Raw genomic sequence first — 20,861 nt, 5'->3', positions numbered from 1 at the left:
CTCTATATATATATCACAAACTCCTATGAACCATAATGAATTCTTTTTTTCCTGGAACCCATGAACCGAGTTCTCGTCTTCGAACCCATCCTTGAACCTAAACTTGAACTATTAACTTAGATTTTGATGCATTTCTAAAAGCTACCTCTGAATGACATGGAATTTCGAAACAATTTTGGTCCCATTTCATTTCATACAAAGTCAACTTACATTTCCTTTCAATGTTTGCCCTTCAAGGAGTCATAAATATCTTCCTTTAAAATAATTTAAATCATTTTGATTGCTTTAGATTATTTAAGCCGATGAAATTTATATGAATGCCCCCACAATTAAGATTTTGGCTAAAAAACCTTCCTTAAAGGGGTCGTATTTTATAAAATTATATATTACTTCTCCTAAAAAATGGTTTGGTCTTAAGTGGCAACTTGGTCTTTATTAAGGCTAATGATATTTATATTCATTTCCTTAGCTTAAGAGCTTGGTTTCTCATAGCTGATATTATATATCTAACATAAATGATATTAGATTAAATGTAGTACATGAACTCATGTAGATGGATAGAGAGATAGATAGATAAGCAGATAGGTAGATAGATAGGTAGGTAGGTAGGTAGATAGATATATAGATAGGTTGAAAGATAGATAGATAGGTAGAAAGAAAGATAGATAGATAGGTAGGTAGGTAGATAGATAGATAGATAGATAGGTAGATAGATAGATAGATAGGTAGGTAGGTAGGTAGGTAGATAGATAGATACATAGATACATAGATAGGTAGATAGATAGATAGGTAGAGAGACAAATAGAAAGGTAGGTCAGTAGGTAGGTAGGTAGATAGATAGGGAGGTAGGTAGGTAGGCAGACAGATAGGTAGGTAGGTAGGTAGGTAGGTAGGTAGATAGAGAGATAGAGAGAGATAGATAGATAGGTAGGTATGTTGGTAGATAGATAGGTAGACAGACAGATAGATAGATAGATAGTTAGGTAGATAGGTAGATAAATAGATAGATAGATATATAGATAGATAGATAGGTAGGTAGGTAGGTAGGTAGATGGATAGGTAGCTAGGTAGATAGACAGTTAGATAAATAGATAGATAGATAGGTAGGTCTAGATAGGTAGGTAGAAGGACGATAGGTAGGTAGATAGATAGATAGATAGACAGATAGATCACTAGCTAGCTAGGTTAGATAGGTAGGTAGATAGATAGGTAGATAGATAGATCGATAGGTAGATAGGTAGGTAGAAAGGTAGATAGGTAGGTAGGTAGATAGGTAGATAGATATAGGCAGATAGGTAGATAGACAAATAGATAGATAGATAGGTAGAAAGATAAGTAGATAGGTAGATGGATGGATGCTAGGACGGACGAACAGAGAGAGAGAGAGAGATAGAGGTATTTTTGCTTAAATCTAAACTATTCTTCATAGCCATTGAGACTTCATGTGATGTGAGTTGATTTGGCTAAATTAGCTAATTGTTATGGTTCATGTGAAATGGAAGTGTTGGTTAATCGTTAGATTTCATGAGAAATTGAAATAATGGTTAATCATTATGATGTTATATGAATTAGAAATGGATAACTAATGACAGAGCCCTATTTTTTGGCAAAAGTCGGGGCTTTGGGTTATGATGTTGGAAAGTTGAAAAGAGGCAATCATTGATGTCACATGATCTCATAAACAAATACTGACCAGAATCTTGAGAAAAAATACAGAGCTTTGGAAAGATTCTTTCAAAGAGAACATAAATATTTTCATTATTATTGGAGATGTGGAAAAACTTCAATTGTTAAAGGACTTGCTTAACGTATTATACAATGAGATGTTCTTGAACTACCTATAAACTGAAGTAGTCTCAGTAGATATGGATGCTCTTATCATTGTAATAAATTCTGTAGAGATTTTGAAATGATTGAAAATAGTATCAAGAAAAGTTACAGCGTTGAATGATAGTACACCAAATCTTGAGTCATGAGGAGGATGGATTGGGGCTTAACCAAAGTGATATATGAAATGGTGTGCAATTGTTCTGATAAAAAACTGCAAAATTTGGGGTCAAAATTAGTAGCAATTAATAATAGATTGCTCCCAGTGGTGATAGCTCATAACTATAAATCTGAAGATGCTACATTGGAGTGCCAAGAGGACTTTATAACTTGATTCAAGGAAATGATCAGATATGCATCTTACAGAGGAAATAGATGAAATTAACGAGTTTCAGGGCTAAAAGTTGTTTCAAATAATGGGCACATCAATGCCAAAGCCCCGAGATTATCATGCCAGAAACTATGGGAAATGGAGATGATAAAACATACAGGAGATAACATCCTATAAGCCCGCTTGCAGAGATTTCTTGCTGCATATATTAGCAGAGACAATCTGATAAACAGTTGGGATCATCACTAGAAGAAGCTGAATTTCTTACCAGTCAGCACATGGAAATGATTATTGAAGAACATTTTATGGCACTGCAGTTGGGATCTCCTTGTCCAGATGAAGTCTGTAGAAACTTTCTATACAAGAAGCCTCAATCTACGACATTCAACTTCTCAGTAGGGAATGCCGGAAATTACATAAGAGGTCTACAGAAATGACCACAGGATATCACTCGACAAAGTTGAAAGTTTTCCAAACAAGACAAAAGCCTCAGCCTTATTTGTTCGATTCATTTGTTGACACAAATAGGATGCTGAAACTAATACATAGCCAATGATAACATAATACTGTATCATGTGCTATGAAATACACACATATAATCAACGTTTCAGGACCACCATATTTCTAAGGTATGGTGCATGTCTAGGGAGAGACAAAGTATCCCATTTGCAGTTGTTGATGTCAAAGAAGAATGACTGTAGAAAAGACCGACAAAATGAAAAGGAGTGTGTATTAGTGGCATCAACATCATCAATAGCACAGTATCATCAGACATCAAAATAGAAGCATTGGTGGATGGTGGATGAATAGGGCAATATTGTTCAATAGTCGTGATTGAGAGAATGCACAAAGAACTTGCCTAGATAGCAAATTATGCATGCCACGATGTTGTTTTGGAGGCACCAAAACTATAATGGAGTTGAGAAACAAAGTGGAGAGGACTCCATGTCAAAGAAGACTTGCAAAAAATGGTGGATGATGTCGAGTAGGTCTTGCCATATCACCATTGTGGAAGAAAATCTATCAAATTCTTAAGATGATTCACAAATGTACTACACAACCCCAAAGTCACAAATGCAATGTTATAGTTTTTATTAAAAGTATTAATATGGTTCATTAGATGACTACAATCGGTATACTCTTTCACAGTATTAGTTATGAAAAGACATAAACATAAATTGGAAAAGTCATCATCCTATACAAGTTAGATATAAAAGGAAGATGAATCATTTGAGAACAAAAGAAAACATTACAAGACATATACAACATTCAAGAAGAGGATAAGCATTCATATTCATTTGTATGGGGAGATAAGGAGTTTTAATATGGCTTTGTAACATAAGACTTAAAAATTATTTTTTAATGATTAATAAAAGCCTTTTCTATCTTTTTGCTAATTTAGAAGGCACGGAGATTTAAATTGCATTTGATTTGCGTGCATGGTCATTTCTAGCATTTTAAACTTGATCATCATAGATATAGTGAAATATTGAATTGTTTTTGTATTTGTGTCCAGTTTGTCTCCTAACCCTAGGAGTTAAAAGTGCAATCTGGACTACTTTAAAATTGTGTATATATTTGATCTATTGCATCTTGATTATTAATTTGTTTATTGTTTACGTGCATAGAACTTTATAAAGTTGCACGTGATAATCTTCATTGTAGTTGACTTTGTTGCCTAAACAAGCAAAGGCACTGGTTGTTTGAACCATTGAAGTATTATTATTGGATTTTTGAAGTCAGAAAATTTATATCTTTCTTCTTGCAAACATCAAATGAATTATTGATAATATTATACAAAATATTCATTCAATTCAAACATTCAACATTTAACTTCATTTTGATCGAGTTCAAGGATTTAGCCAATAAGAGAACTCACTAAGCTTAAATTTGCTATATAAAAGCTTTGATCCAGGTAATCAGGTTTGAGGTGAAGGTCTACCCGCCTATGTGTAGCAAAGCATAGAGTGCAAGGGAATCAAGGTGATTCTCGTTCGTTGGCCATAATTGATTGTGAAATCTTATTGGAGAAGTGGTAGGCTCTAGGATTTTTAATTTGCAATTTTGGTAACCAACAAATTGGCGACTTGTAATGTCCCTTATTAGGATGCCTCAAGATTCGACCTAACTACTATAATTTGTAAGAGATATCTTTCTCTCTACTCCTTTATGTATTTAGAATGATATGCAAACAACGAAGTCCTCAACCCAATTTTGGCTATCTCTATATCATTCAATCTTACTCTCACTCATGCTCTATATCATGCCTTCATGTTTATTAGAATTTAGTGCAATCTCTCACTCATGCTCTATATCACGCCTTCATGTTTATTAGAATTTAGTGCAATTGTAGTATTCTTCTATCCATCTCATAGTTGCTTGCAATATATATTTTATATAATTTTTTTTTTCTTTTTTGTATATAGAAGGTTACGAGTCTTCATGTATGAGTAGATGTGTCTTCTGATGACTTTCCATAACTCATAGTTATTCTATCCATTTATATATTATCTTCATATGTTTGAATTTCATCTTCTTAAGTATCACCTCTATTTCTAATCTCCATCATATTTTAATATTTTCCTTACTTAAATACATATTGCGTCGCTTGTTTATGATTTCTTCTATTAGGATCGCTACCTTCCATAATGGCCACTTATTGATTGATCGTTCCAACACCATATTATCCCTCAATGCTTAATAATTAATTTAATCACTGTATATGATTGTGACGGGGCTTCGCTTTGTATTGATAGGATCATTTGGACTCCTGATGGCAACATCTATACTAGCACTGTTCCTTGTCATTGTTTCATATTCTTTTCTTTTTCCCTGTAGCTGCTATGTGAATATTTTGATTTTGCCGAATGGGATGTTTGCCTGTATACATCGTCTCTGATTCTTGAAGATCATATTTTTAGGTGTTAAATGTATTCATTTCCGTCAACAGTATATTTTTCCAATCGGATATTCCTTTTCAATTTTGGTCGCTATTAATATTCATTTTTCTAAAATGTGTAATTATCTGTGATACTCTATATGTCATCTTGTCATATAAGCATATATCAGATATATCATGCCAACGTTTTGAGATCCCAATATAAACATATGCCAATGTTCCCTATTTAGATAATATAAATTTATAGAACTTCATCCGTTGATTTCTAGGTATTTATTATTGCTTATTTGACCGTTCAAAAATCTCTGTAATCTTCCTGTTATTGACCAATAATCTTCTCTTCCAATATTCTATGGTCATCTAGTTTGTATATCATCACTTCTGAATAAGTCTAAACGTCTCCACCTTCTTCTTAACAGCCACTACAATTACATTGTGATTGTGTCCGATGAGTATGGTAACTATATTACTTATCTGATGCTCTTTCTTGTGCACTATTGTACGCCCATTGCTATCATGGTTGGTGTACTGTATTATTTGTTTTCTTCTTGTCTTATCGTCTCTTAGTCTCCCCCATTATTATGCATTCGTTGACTGTAATTTTCTTAGCAAGGAGTTAAAAGTATATGTGTGAGATGATTGTATATCTATCATTTTCTCTTCTTGTACTTATGATTATTATTGTCCCTAATATGATCATATACCAATTAAAGTAGAAAATAGGAAATTGTTCACTGTCTTCTATTCCTTCCGGACTTAGATACTAAGTGTCTCGATAGATCCTTTCATTATCTTCTATGAGGTCCCCATAATGCTCAGCTTGATTTTCTTTTTATATGTTCAATGATAGTAGAGACACCTTTTCGAATGGTTGTGTTAGTTCATTTGATAACTCATGATTTATATATTGTTGAATAATTTTCAAAATACAATTTCCTAAATTTATGTTTAGAATAATATTTTATTATATATTTAAGATTTATGTTGTATATCAATATCTTAAATTTATTATACTTTTATTAAAATATTATTATTTAGTCACACTATATTATATTATATTTTTATTAATTTAATCTTTTATCGTATTATTGTATTCATCATATAAATTATATGATAATTATATAATAGATGATATGTTTAACTTTATATTGACCAATATATATTATATAATATTATTTTCCTTATCATATTTGAAATATATGTATATATATATAATAATAAACTATATTATAATTTATTTTTTAATTTTATTATTAAATCTTATAGTTATGGGGACATGATAGTCCGCCCTTTCTCAAATTGTTTGCCCTCAAGCAATTCTGATACCTTTTCCAATGACCCTGAAACATAAATATTAAAATAAGATTAGAATCATCATATATATAAATATCAAATCAAAAGATGATAATACTTAATTGAAAATACCAATAATTCAAAAAGTAAAACTTATCTGGATGTATTGTAGTCATTTTCCTTTGATACTTGCTTCTTGTCTCTCATGAATAAGTTTTTTTGATTTAGAATGTAAAAATAAAACTCTTTGCCCATAATGGCGACATTATATAAGAATGCCCTTTGCCCACAATGGCAGTGCTCACTAAGAACACTCTCTACCAACAATGGTGACATTCACTACAAGCGCCCTCTACCAGGCATGGTGGTGTTCACCAAGAACACCCTCTATGGCCAACATCCAAGAATGTCCTCTATGGCCGACATTCATGCGATGTCCTTTGTGGCTGACATTTGAGGATGCTCTCTATGGCCGACACTCAAGAATGCCCTCTATGGCTAACATTTAAGAATGCCCTCTATGGTCAACATTCATTAAGAATGTCCTGTGTGATCAGCTTTCAAAAATGCCCTCTACAAAGATCTTTTGGTTTTCTAGATTCCCTTTAGGAATCACAACATCCATTTTGAATGCCCTTTTAAAAAAAATTTCTTATAAATAACTCTTTTTGTCACATATCCTTCTAAGATGATCTCAATTTGTTCCTTATGCTTTTAGTATTGCTTTGAATAGATATTGCCACAATTAAATGTGTCTTCCTTTGAGATTTATTGGACCTGAACTGAATCATGATGTCATATTTCTCGTGATTGCATGATGGACATTTTAAAAAATAAAATAAAAAAATTTCTTTCGCTTATTTGATGTTTGTATAATTTCTACCTTGTAGGATGGCAGGAACATGCTTTGATACCGCTGTAATGTCCCTTATTAGGATGCCTCAAGATTCGACCTAACTACTATAATTTGTAAGAGATATCTTTCTCTCTACTCCTTTATGTATTTAGAATGATATGTAGACAACAAAGTCCTCAACCCAATTTTGGCTATCTCTATATCATTCAATCTTACTCTGACTCATGCTCTATATCATGCCTTCATGCTTATTAGAATTTAGTGCAATTGTAGTATTCTTCTATCCATCTCATAGTTGCTTGCAATATATATTTTATATAATTTATTTTTTTCTTTTTTGTATATAGAAGGTTATGAGTCTTCATATATGAGTAGATGTGTCTTTTGATGACTTTCCATAACTCATACTTATTCTATCCATTTATATATAATCTTCATATGTTTAAATTTCATCTTCTTAAGTATCACCTCTATTTCTTATATTTAGAATGATATGTAGACAACAAAGTCCTCAACCCAATTTTGGCTATCTCTATATCATTCAATCTTACTCTCACTCATGCTCTATATCATGCCTTCATGCTTATTAGAATTTAGTGCAATTGTAGTATTCTTCTATCCATCTCATAGTTGCTTGCAATAGATATTTTATATAATTTATTTTTTTCTTTTTTGTATATAGAAGGTTATGAGTCTTCATATATGAGTAGATGTATCTTTTGATGACTTTCCATAACTCATAGTTATTCTATCCATTTATATATAATCTTCATATGTTTAAATTTCATCTTCTTAAGTATCACCTCTATTTCTTATCTCCATCATATCGTAATATTTTCCTTACTTATATACATATTGCGTCACTTGTTTATGATTTCTTTTATTAGGATCGCTACCTTCCACAATGGCCACTTATTGACTGATCATTCCAACACCATAATCTGTGAATTTGTGAATCACAATAATGGAGCAGATAAACTCATCTGGGGAGCATCTAATGATGGAATATACAAAGTTAAGCTAGGATATGATCTTATAATTAACTCACAAAGATGAGATAATATTGATATACCCTTGGATTTATGCTGGGATTTAGCATGCCTACCTAAGGCTGGTATCTTTCTTTGGGTGGCAATTCAGAATTGGATTCTTACAGCTGATAGATTCTCTAAAATGGGATTTGAAAGACCATCCAGATGTAGTCTATGCAAAAATAAATCTGAAAATATGGAGCATATTTTGTTTAACTGCCCCTTCGCACAAGATTGTTGGTATTGGGTTAAGAATAAATTGAATTGGACATCCCCTATACCTTAGGATATCCAGGGATTTCTTAGTGGTTGGCTAGTTAATAATAGGATTAGTGTCTATGAAAAATTATGGAATATTACACCTGCAATCATTGTGGGAAATATGGAAGGAAAGAAATAAATGAGTATTCAAAATTTAGAACTTAGTAAGATAACTTTTTTCAATAAAATCGAGGCAGCCATCACAGAAGTTATGAATTGCCATCTCGGAAACACACCCCAAGCGGAAGGTACATTCTCAGCATGGGATGGGAATATGAGGAAAAAATGGCTACATTTGATTAATTCTCCATTAGTTTATTCTAGAAAGGATACTATAGCCAGGAAAGAATGTAAATGGGTTGCACCTCTGATAGGATGGAAGAAATTAAACTTTGATCGAGCCTCTAGAGGGAATCCTAGCAAAGTAGGACTGGGCTGTATAGTTAGATCAGAAAATGGAGATTGGATATTAAAATGAGCTAAACCATTAGGTAATGTAACTAATAATATAGTTGAATTGGAAGCATTAAAAGAAGGATTAAAATTAAGCATAAAAAAGAATATTAAAAAGTTAATTATTGAAGGTGATTCACAAATTATCCTAAATGCAATCAGAAAGTGACAAAACACCGAATTGGATATTAAATGCTAAACTAGTAAGTATACTTAATTTTATAGACCAATTTGAGGAGATTAGAATACAACATATTTATCGTGAAGGGAATTTAGAAGCTGATAAATTGGCAAATAAAGGAGTGGAGGGAGAAGACTTTATATATTTAGCAGAACATAATTAAGTTAAGTAGAATACTAAGATTAGAGCTTTAAATAGAGCAAAGTGTTTATCAATTTCCCTGTTACTGATTATTTTACAATCTTAATTAGGCAATATGAATGAATTCAAGTTGGGTATTGATTCAAACTTCTCCTCTTAAACTCATAAGTATATGATAAGAATAAGTAGAATCAATGAACATCTAAAATTATTGAATTTAGTTAATATAATCTAGATTGATCTATTTATTCGAACAAGATAAGGACCCTAAAAATCTAATCCACTCTTAAGTATAAATTGTAAACTGAATAGGTAATGGGATGAGATTCTAGATAAAGATTCACATAAAGCATATTATAAAACTCTTTTGATTAACTCCATTGGTACAATCTATGATTCTTATTGTATGAAGAGTCTCTCAGTATGTTGATTGGTCTGTTTACTCCTCCCATTTTTTATGATCACATTGATTTGGTACTAATCCCATATTAGAAGGTAGCTGTATTATGTCATGTAGATGGTTGGTGGATCAATTCTTCATGGCAAGATCCTTGCTGAATTTTGGTCGAAACCTTGCCTCTCTTTAGATTATGTCCCTTTCAAAATTTATTATTAATTGCTTCATCAAATTTTCTATAAACATGTATGAAGTTTCATATAAACTAGGGTATGCCTCTTTTAAATTGTATAATATAGGACTTCGGTCCTAGGCAAGACTGGAGGTTTTCTTGCTCCATTCTTTCCTACCAGTGCCTGTTTGAACCGAGAATTCTGTAAATTCAATATAACACATGGCTTTGGCCGTTTCTTGATAAAAATAAATAAATATTATTTTCCTTATCATATTTGAAATATATATATATATATATATATATATATATATATTTAATAATTATAATAATAATAATAAACAACTATATTATAATTTATTTTTAATTTTATTATTAAATCTTATAATTATGGGGACATGACATGACTCTACGGGGGAGATTTTCTCACAATATATATTGTAAAGTGACCCAGAATTTCTGATTTTGTAGACCAGAATCAGAAAGCAATTTTATATATTTGATTGGAAGCGTGCGTAGCTGGAAGTGAGAACCTAGAAGATCCAGAATCAATACATCCCTCTAAAGAGGTGGCGACTCTACTCAATTAAATTTTAGTTGGTAGCTTTGCTGAGTGAGAAGACTCTGAAGGAGATGTTGGATTATTTTTAAAATGTATCCGATCATTTCAAAGAAGAGCTTTTATTCTAGATGGCATCAGGCCATTGTATATTAGTAATTTTGATTATGAACCTAGCAAGATATCCCCAAAACTTTCACAACTTGTACCAAAGTACCGTGGAGAATGGAATGAATCAACACTTCAACATTTGGATGCATTTTATACATTCAAAGAAGATGAGATCGATGCAAAAGATCAGGTGATGAAGCTATTTGCCAAGACATTGAAAGATAATGTGAGACAGGCATATGAATCACTACCTACACAAAGTTTATCACCTTGGAAAGATTTTGAACAATGGTTCTAATATGAAATTCATGATGCAAGCGAGGAAGATGAGATGTGTTATGAACATTATGAAGATCAAAAGTGTAGTATGGAAGAAGATCTTGACATGTCTCCACTTGATGCCTTTTTTTGTTTGGAGAGATTTGAAGGGGAGTCTTCAATGCATTTGTATATGAGGATGACAAACATTTATCATGAGATTCCATCAAACATCATGCCATCATACGTGGGATTTATAAATAATTTTTCTGAGTTGGGAGTCTCACCAAGTAACCCTAATATGAAGCTTCTTTTTCAAATATTGGAAGAAGCTGATGGAGAAGAAGAAAGATATACTAAACTGCTACGAACATAATGATCTTTTAGGTTTGAATGGACAGGAAGTTTTTGGCCAGTCTGAAGAAGAGTCTGCCTATGATGATACTCATATGCCAATAGATGACAGTGAATGTAAAAATGAGGAAGATGATATTCTCAGTGTGGAAGAAATTTCAGCCTTGTTAGATAGAGAGTATTAGAAACATGTTGAAACAAATGGTCCAAATTTTTTCTCAATCCACCATGGTGAGCAAGTTGATGGATAAGTGCATTCTCAAAGGGTATTGGATGAAGGAGATGGTAATTTACAAGAATTGTATAGTGATGATGAAACAAAATTGCATACGACATATGAACAGGAGGAAGTTTGAGGAGATAACGTCGATGAAGATATTAGTTTGGTTGATGAAACACTTGATGAACCGGATAAAAACTCTCATGAAGGTATGTAATGTTCCCCATCTTTTAGACCCTCAATGGAGTTCATAGCTTTTCATTCTTCGAAGGCTAAGTGGAGAGATAAGGAGAAATAAATTAAATTAAAGTCTACAAATAAATAAATCTAAAGGTGACTTTATATTTAATTATTTAATTTTCTAGAAGCACAATTGATTATTGTATTGGAAAGGGGGAAGCTTCTAGAGAGTGCATTTTCTAGAAATACAACTAATTATTGTATTGGAAAGGGGGAAATTTCCAGAGAGTGCAATTAAATAATATTTTATTTCCTTCTAGAAGGGTGAAGGAAAAGAATAAATAGAGGCAAGAGCTTCATTGTTAAGCATCCGATTATTATCAATTGCATTTGATATAAACTTGGGGGAAAAAATTAAGGGTTTTTGGTTCTAGTTGGCCATTGAAGAGCATCAATTCTTCAGTGTTGCAACCATTTGAGGTGGTAAAATATCCACTAAATTTGGCATTTAAGATAACTTCATTCTGGAGTTCTATTTGTACTTAAAGTTAAGGAATAACTGAAGAGTTTGAAGAATAGTGAAGGACTAATGAGTGCAGACCTGAATACTCATCTTTCGCAGCCATTAGTAATTGTTTTTTCCTTGCTGCTACAGTACACGTGAATAGTGCTGCACTATAGTACCCGCGCTACAGTATTTATGCTTGATTTCGATTGCAACTTTCATCTCTATCCGTGGGCATCACTATTATCAGGTTCCTCTTGCAACTATTAGTAGTTAGCATTGTAATCTTAGGCATATAATTTTGCTGATTCAGAATCAGATTTGGCATTGCTGTAGTCACTTATTGTGAGCCCATTTGTCTTGGCAAATTCATAGCAACATTGTACATGGGAATGAATTCAAATAAGGAGATATATGTTGCATACCATTTGTTTGACAAAATGTCCATCTAATAGCATATATGATAAGCATAATAGTTGTATGCTAATTGTTTGTCAAAATGTTAGTTGGCTATAGGTATGCATTCCATATCTAGTTTCCATGTATATGCATTGAAAATACCAAAAAAAACTGCACTTGCATATTAGTTCATTGTAAGAGGTATTGTAATATCATTTGCGAACATTCTAAATTTCTTAGCATCATTCAAACTATATCAAACAATCTGAAACACAAAAAAATTAGAAAAGAGTAAGGCAACATACAAGTGTTTGACAATATTCCTTGAGCTAAAATCAGTTAGTTTGGTCAAGGGATATTATAGTGGTATCAGAGCTTTCTTGCAAAATGTTTGAAGAAATGTCAAATGACTGAATTAAAGAAGAAATTGGTGTTTGACAAAGTTATAACTAGTTGAGGTTATTACATTGGTATCAAAGCTTTCTTGCAATGTGTTTGACAAAAATGTCAAACAACTGAATTTGAGAAGGATTTGGTGTTTCACAAAGTTATAACTGGTTGGGATTATTATAGTGGTATCAGAGCGGTTTCCTGCCATCCTGCGGGGTAGGAAATTTATATTATTGTCAGATTTTCTATTGCATTTGGAGTGACCAGCACTCTAGCATTTTCTAGTCACGGACAGCCAGACGAGGGCTGATAGTTCTAGAAATCGATGGAGTAATGAGGAAGCTAGCGTGAAGATGAATGCTTTGCAAGAGAGTATGGAGAAACTTAAGCTTCATCAACACAGATTAACAAAGAGCTTGTCAGATCCAAAGACAATTGAAAGGGCAACGAGGTATATGGTTTCTACCTTTAGAAGGTTGACATCGAGGTTGCAAGAAAGGAAGCTTGAGTTTTTCCTGATAGGATTCCGTGATGCAGATGTACCTATATTTACTACGACACCTGCTAGTTCTATTTATAGTGTTGACAATGGACTTATTTCACAGGGACATGTGGTTGTGTCAGTGGCAACAGAGGATAGCGACACTGAGCTTCTGCAGGTTGAGGCTCTCAAAGCTGTTGCTACAGTTAATGTAGAGGTAGTTGATCCAATTGTTACCACTAATACTTTCGGCTCTCTTGAGGATAGGATTATTATTGGAGATTTGTATGTGAGATCTCATGGTGTTGCTACAGTGCAGGAGGCAATTGCTTACTTAGGTGGGACAGAGGCACGTAGAGAGTCACTCAGCTATGATGTTGGTGACGTGGGTGTTTCAACAGAGTCAATAGATTTGGGTTTATGCTCTAGTATTACTGATTTGCAGCCTAGTGTTGAGTCATGTGTGCAGAGTTAGGAGTCTGTAGTTGAGGCTTTGTCAGGAGATGTTGATTCAGATAGTATGGGCACATTTGATGATCCATTTGATGATGCTATGAGATGTACTGGGTATGACACCCCTTGTCAGATATTGGGTGATGGATCGGAGGAGGTTTTGGATGAGTCCCATGATCAATGCTTGCAGGATCTTATTATTGAGGTGGAAGTTGAGACATGCTAAGAGATTGATACGAAAAAGGTTTCCATTTCTTCGGATGAGTTGGTTGAGGTACATGGCAGTTGCATGTTGGATGTAGAATTGTGCAAGGAAGATAGCACTTGTATGAGCGCGATCTTGTGGTGGAGAGTTCTAATTTAGTTTTCTATCTCAGTGTAGTTAGTGAGACAGAGAGCTTGCACAAGAGTCAAGGATTATAGAGGCATCATGTGACTTGTCAGCTGAAGGTGAGTGATAGTAACATTTCTTTAGCTCTTGAGCATTATGATGCTATCCATCAGATGTTAGCTACATTGGGTTGGGGTACTCCTATGTTTGATGAGCATGGTGATAGTACTCTTTCTCTAGCAGAGGTTACTGCACTTCGAGAGGCTGTTAGGATCTTGAAGCATAGTTACTCTCAGTTAGTTGTTGATGTTTGCCGACTTGATTGTCGTCGGTGATTTTGTACTTTGTAGCCGATGTCATCGGTAAATAGTTTGTAGTGGACATATTGTATGTGGCCGACGAACTCCTTCGGGAAGATTTGGCGGAAAGTACTTATACCTCGTCCGAGATCATTGTAAATCATCTTATCAAGCATAATGTAATATTTTGGCATATGCGAATAATCTAAGGAGTTTTGCCGTTTGTGTTCCTATTGTCTGTATGCGTTGATTTATTTTTACCCGCACGGTAAACACTTGGCGCTGTTGCCCTATGAACCTGGAAGGAGGGAGGAATGAAGCTTAATGCCAAATCAGCTTAACAAGGATCGAAATAAGATAAAGGGAAAAGATGGAATACGTACTGCGCAAGAAAATTTAATTTTGGCATAGCAAGCTGAACGCAAAAGGAGGTTCCAAAAGATTGTTGACAGACACAGAAGCGCGGAAGAATTATTGGAGGAGACTTGACAGTGGGTGGAGTTGGTGGAAGAAGCAAGGGAGGAGTTTTTGAATTTGTATTCGCCGAGGGAAGAGAATCTAGACGGAAAAAATCGACTCGCACGGCTCGGAGTGTTGGGGGAGCACAAGCGTGGAGTGAACTCTTCGTTCGGGATACACTTCCGCAGGGGACAACTTCAGAAGAGCCTTCTTCACCAAGGTTTGCAGCTGTTGAGACCGCCAGTGTGGGAGAGAAGGTTGCCAGTGTGGGAGTGCAGATTGCCGGTGCGGGAGTGCAAAGCCATGGTGTGGTAGTGAATAGTGCCACTATTGCAGGACTGAGCAACGCCTGTTTCCAAAACCCAGTTGTGATGGCAGGACCAAAAGAAAAGCTGCCAAAGTTTGATGGCAATGGTACGATCGATCCCATCCAACACTGTAAAACATGTGAAATGATCTAGAGGGAAAATGGCATAACTGATGAAGACGAATGGATGAGGCAATTTCCGGCAACCCTATGGGGTGTTGCAATTGATTGGTTTACTAGTATAGATCCACAAAAGCTAAACAATTGGAATAACATTAAAAAGGAGTTTTTCGCAAAATTTCAATTGTTGCGTGATGATAATGAAATTGTTGGAGAGATCTTCAATACTAAGTAGGGGAAGAATGAAACTATCTACGTCTATGCTAGGAAATTAAAAGATTTGATAAATAAAATAGAAAATAAGCTAACGGATGGACTTCAGAAAAGATGGTTCATGGAAGGTCTACGCCCGAAGTTGCAGAAGAAAATGAAAATTGTGCCGCCGTCGTCATACACAAAAGCATACAACAGAGCATTGAACCTCGAGAGCGAGTAGAGGATGAAAAAGAAGAAGAAGAATAGTTCTTTCGACTCAGATGACGACGAGTCCTCGGGCGAGAATAACAGTGATGATGAAAACAGTAGCAAGAAGGTCCGTGCCCTACAGAAGGACATGATCCGCATGATGAAAGAGTTTAAAAACATGCATAAGGAAGCAAAAGGAAGCGAGCTGTGGTGCACAGAATGTAAGACTAAAGGGTCCTGTCCAAAGAACCAATTTTACGACATATGTCAGATCATGGGATATTCCACAAAAGAATGCCCCTTCAACATGAAAACCAGAGGACATCAACAAGTGCTCTTGACACAGGCAGCTTCCACGTCCGAAGGGAACATAAACGCAAACATTGATGGTGCCACTTCGGGTGGGTACATAAATAATAGCAGAGGGAAAAACAACAATAACAATGCAAACAATAACAATAACAATGGCAGCCGAAGTCAAATCCAGTATGATGCGAATGGACAGCCAATCGTTCAATGTCGAGCATGTAATTTGTGGGGTCATTTTGCATGGGATTGTACAACGAGAAACACACCAAAACTATTATGCAGATGGTGCGGACCCCGCGATCATGAAGATGCCAAGTGTCCTAAATCCGGAGTAAACTTGATCACTGTCGGGGCGGATGAGGAAGTGGTTCTGGCAATTATGCGGAAGCAAGCAAAAGAATACCCGGACCCGGCCGAAGAAAAGAGGAAATTTGGGGAAGCGCGGATGGAGATTGAAAAGGCATTGTAGGTGGAAACATCTCAGTTGAAGGACACCACCGGCACCTTGGCAGGGAACTTTGCGGAACAAAACATTGTACGACAAATCTTACAAACGGAGGTACTGGTCAAGATAAGTGACCTCACAATGCCCCAGTTATGGACGACCATTCTGAATTATACACCGTTTCCAAAAGCAATGGAGGACACAAGAAGGGATAGTAGTGCAATGACGACAATAGACCCAATGCTTCTAGCACTCACAACAGGAAGGCATCTAGTGGTCATCGAGATGGGAATTTTGGGAAATGTTCTAACAGACACAATTGTCGACGGAGGGTTCGGCATGAATGTGTTATCGGAAGATACCTGGAAGAAGTTGGGAAAGCCGACGTTGTGGCAACCTAGATTCCAGTTGGTCACGGCAGACCAGCACGAGATCAAACCGTTGGGAACTTTGAGGGCGCAATTGGTAACTATTGGAACGCAACCATTTTTATTGGACTTCGTGGTCATTCCATTGAAAAGAAAAGGATATGATGCTATTCTGGGACGGAATTGGTTGGTGCAAGCAAAAGTAAAGCATGATTGGAAACGAAATACCCTATCAATGGAGTGCGGAGGCAAAAGATTCATAATTGACCTGCACACACAAATGGTAGGTGAGGAGGCAGCATCGTCAGATTTAGAAGGTGAAGGTGAAAGTGACGACGAAGGAAAGAGGAGAATGGAACCGAACGACAGAGGAGTATTGAGACTAGAAGGATCGAATGACGACGACTTAGAGTCGGTGAATGGCCTTTTCCACTGGTAGATAGAAGACTACGAACTCTTTTCGAGTTGTAATATGTTAAGGGTTGACGAAGGTGAGAAAAAAGCGGAAAATGAATGTTTGAAGGAATACAGAGAAGTGGAAGAAGGAAGGGCGGTTACAGCTGAAGCTAAGGGGAAGAACATACAGTCCAAACCCAGAAAAAAGAAAGATCCCACCATTCGGTACATGGTGAATGAACCGCACAATAAGGAAAATAATGCATCGCACCATAAAATTAGTTGAAGGGTGCCGACAGCAAGGAAATAATCTAGATGTGCGATGACCACAGGCACAGTGGGCGATGGAGGTGACACAGAACAGACGTAAGGCATGGCATGACAAGTATCTCAAACTCAACAGGTTTCAACCGAGGCAGTTGGTACTCAAGTATGATAGACAGAACGAAATCAAGCCAGGAAAGTTTAAGGTTAGATGGGTCGGAGCATACCAGATTCGGGAGGTAGGCGACAATGGAGCAATAAAATTGTGGACCTTGGATGACCAAGAAGTGCATCAGGCAGTCAATGGGTTGAAGCTGAAGATATACCATGCAAGGAAGAGCTCGTCGTCGTTGCAAAATGACCAGGATCGACCATCTCCCTCGTCGTCGCAGGTTGGCGAGGTTGGGAGGGAAAATTGAGCAGTTGTATTTTTTGTTGGAAAAAATAAATTTTAAAATAATAATAATAATAATAATAATAATAATAATAATAATAAACAAGAAAAAAAACCAAAAAAAAAAAAACGACGATGGATTCAAATAGTTCAAAATGAGTAACGGATGATGCCAAAGGGAAGGGGAAGCATCGACGGTTGCTAGAAAGAGTGTGAGATCAGAAGAAATCACAAAATAAGTGTGTTCTAGGACCCTGCGGGGGTGCTGCCCCTCGACCCTGTCGGGGGCGTTGCCCCCTGGACCCCCAGTCATTGCGAATATTATTCGTGGGAAGTATGACTAGTTTATGAAGACTTGGAGTTGCTGCAGGCATGGAGTGTCTGTGTACCAGAGGCACTTGGAGTAGGTGTTGGACGTGAGGCTGTCCTGGTGGATGCATAGAGAGCTCGGAAGGAGTTGATCATCCAGTTGGAGGCAGTGCAGCGACACTTGGCTCAGGGTACCCAGGAGTTGGAAACAAAGAAATCGGCACGGGTGGCTATCAAAGTCAGCTTGATTAAGGATACAGTATTGTCATAGCAGAGGCTACTAATGCAGCATGGGTTGGACACTAGTTTGGTGCAGGCTTGGGACGAATGTGATATTGGTGTCGCAGAAACAGATCTATCTTGTTAGTCAGTCAATGTATTCTATTTTGTTAATTTGTCTCAGATATTTTGTAATTGTCATCCAGAGATGACTTTTCTTTCTGGGGGGGATGATGTCAGTCGACTTGATTGTCGTTGGTGATTTTGTACTTTGTAGCCGACATTGTCGGTAAATAGTTTGTAGCGGACACATTGTATGTGGCCAACGGACTCCTTCGGGAAGATTTGGCGAAAAGTATTTATACCCCATCTGGGATCATTGTAAATCATTTAATCAAGCATAATGTAATGTTCTGGTATATGTGAATAATCTAAGGAGTTCTGCTATTTGTGTTCCTATTGTTTGTATGTGTTGATTTATTTTTACCTGCACGGTAAACAACTGATAGGGATTACCTTTTGGAGTGGGGTAGCACCTGCTATGAGATGTTGTTAGGAAAAGAGGAAGAGGTGGCTGAGCTCACCCGGGGGCTGGAGGTGACTGTGGACTCTCTTCAGTATACTCAGTTGGCTCTTTAGGAGTCATAGTCATAGTTGGATAATGTTATCATGGAGTTAGAATGGGTACAGTCGACACCAACCCCAGACCTTGTTTAGTTACATATTGTGGGTGGTGAGTTTGCTTCTACGGTTGAGGATGAGGGACATGATGATGTAGCAAACACATTCGTCTACGATATGAGTGTAGTATGTACAGAGGAGGTGATAGCATCAATGGAGACGAGCTCTCATGGTGATTTGCTACCTTCTACTGGAAGTGAATCTATTTTTTCTTTTCATATAGCTAGTAGCATTAGATAGTTCGCATTGTCACATTTTCAAAGGGATCAGCTGTGGATTGTGGGGGAGCAGATTGATGCTTCCACATATAATTTCTACTATACTGAGTCATTCAAGGAGTATTTTCTTGAGAGCTTGGATTTGCGGGAGGTTTCATACAGTATATCTGAGGGTACTCTCTTTCAAGGCTCTTGTGCTATATGACGATTGGTGAGTAAGATTGTAGAGACCTTGGCTACAATGCTTCCCAATAGGGATTTTTTGGTTGGGTTTGCTGAGAGGGTTGCCCAGGATCCTGCCTGACCAATAGTTTGGAGTTAGAGATTGGAGCCATCTTCCGATTCCTAGTTTGATGATGATGAGCCCTTGACAGAGATTGAGAGTTTTTATCGGCATTACACTGTGAGGAGTGCTCATCACTTTTCTTTCAACCCATAGGTAAAGGGCTTGGTTTTCAGCATTATGAATGGTGATAGAAGGCATGGAATTCATTATACCCACAGAGGGCGTACTTTTCGGCCAAAGGATGGTGATATCGAGATACAGTGTATTGGGAAACAATTGGATGTGCTAGTGAATGAGATGAATCAAAATCACAAACGGATGACCCGACTAATTTGGAATCCAAGATTTGAGCAGAGCATGATATTGTTTTTTCGAAGAGCAAAATGTTATGATAGTTGCAGCTTCATATTTGTGGGACATTTCTTATGAGACACTATATGAGTTCAACACAATTGAGGTGGAATGTGATGAGAATTCATGTTCGGTTAAGTCAAATGATGCATTTGTTGGCACGAGTTCCTCGGATCATGTATTTGATGGCGATGCAACAATAGTGGGAGTAGGAGCATGCGAGGATACTATCATATCAGCAGCCACTTCTATGTCAGTTGAACCATCCTACGATGAGTTTAGCAGTATGCATGTAGTTGTTGATCTGTGTTCTGATTATGGTGCACATGTTGATGATTATGAGTTTTCATCAACCGCAGATTTGGTTCAGTTTTCTGTTGTGGCAGTTAGTCTTGTTCTTGTGTCCATATATTTTGATGTGGCTACACCAATTGTTGATACAGTTGGTATGAGTGTATATGGTTCGCTTGTAGCTACATCTTTTTCAACGCATGTTGGTGATGATCAGGATTTTAGTCCAATATATATTATGTGGGTGGATACAGGGAAGAAGAGGTTTCATAGATCTTCTACGAAGTTGGCTTCTGGTGACATTTTGTCTTCTACATCATCAACACAAGTTTTGGGTGCTAGGATGCAAGACATGTGGTTGGTCCTGATGATACTGGTTTGTAGTTGGTTTAGTGTCCACAAGGATGTCACATACTACTTCATTTGGGATCTAGGTGGAAGTTGGAATTCATTGTGTTGCTGGATTGCTTGATGACAAACAATTTCAGGAAGGGCAGATTGTAAAGTTCCCTATCTTTTAGACCCTCAATGGAGTTTTTAGCTTTTCATTCTCCGAAGGCTAAGTGGAGAGATAAGGAGAAATAAATTAAATTAAGGTCAACAAATAAATAAATCTAAAGGTGACTTTATATTCAATTATTTAATTTTCTAGAAGCA

At 36.2% G+C, this 20,861-nt stretch overlaps 1 protein-coding gene across 1 annotated transcript in view; it reads left to right on the top strand.

Annotated features, from left to right (window-relative positions):
- LOC149553031 (haloacid dehalogenase-like hydrolase family protein) overlaps positions 1–20,861 on the top strand; it is a 381,367-nt gene that overhangs the window by 181,479 nt on the left and 179,027 nt on the right. The gene's annotated exons all lie outside the window — the stretch shown is intronic.

This window comes from Cupressus sempervirens, chromosome 6 (genome assembly GCF_028749045.1).
Source record: "Cupressus sempervirens isolate cs-2001-9-10 chromosome 6, ASM2874904v1, whole genome shotgun sequence".
In the NCBI taxonomy this organism is placed as follows: domain Eukaryota; kingdom Viridiplantae; phylum Streptophyta; class Pinopsida; order Cupressales; family Cupressaceae; genus Cupressus; species Cupressus sempervirens.
This window is presented reverse-complemented; position numbering and strand designations above follow the sequence as displayed.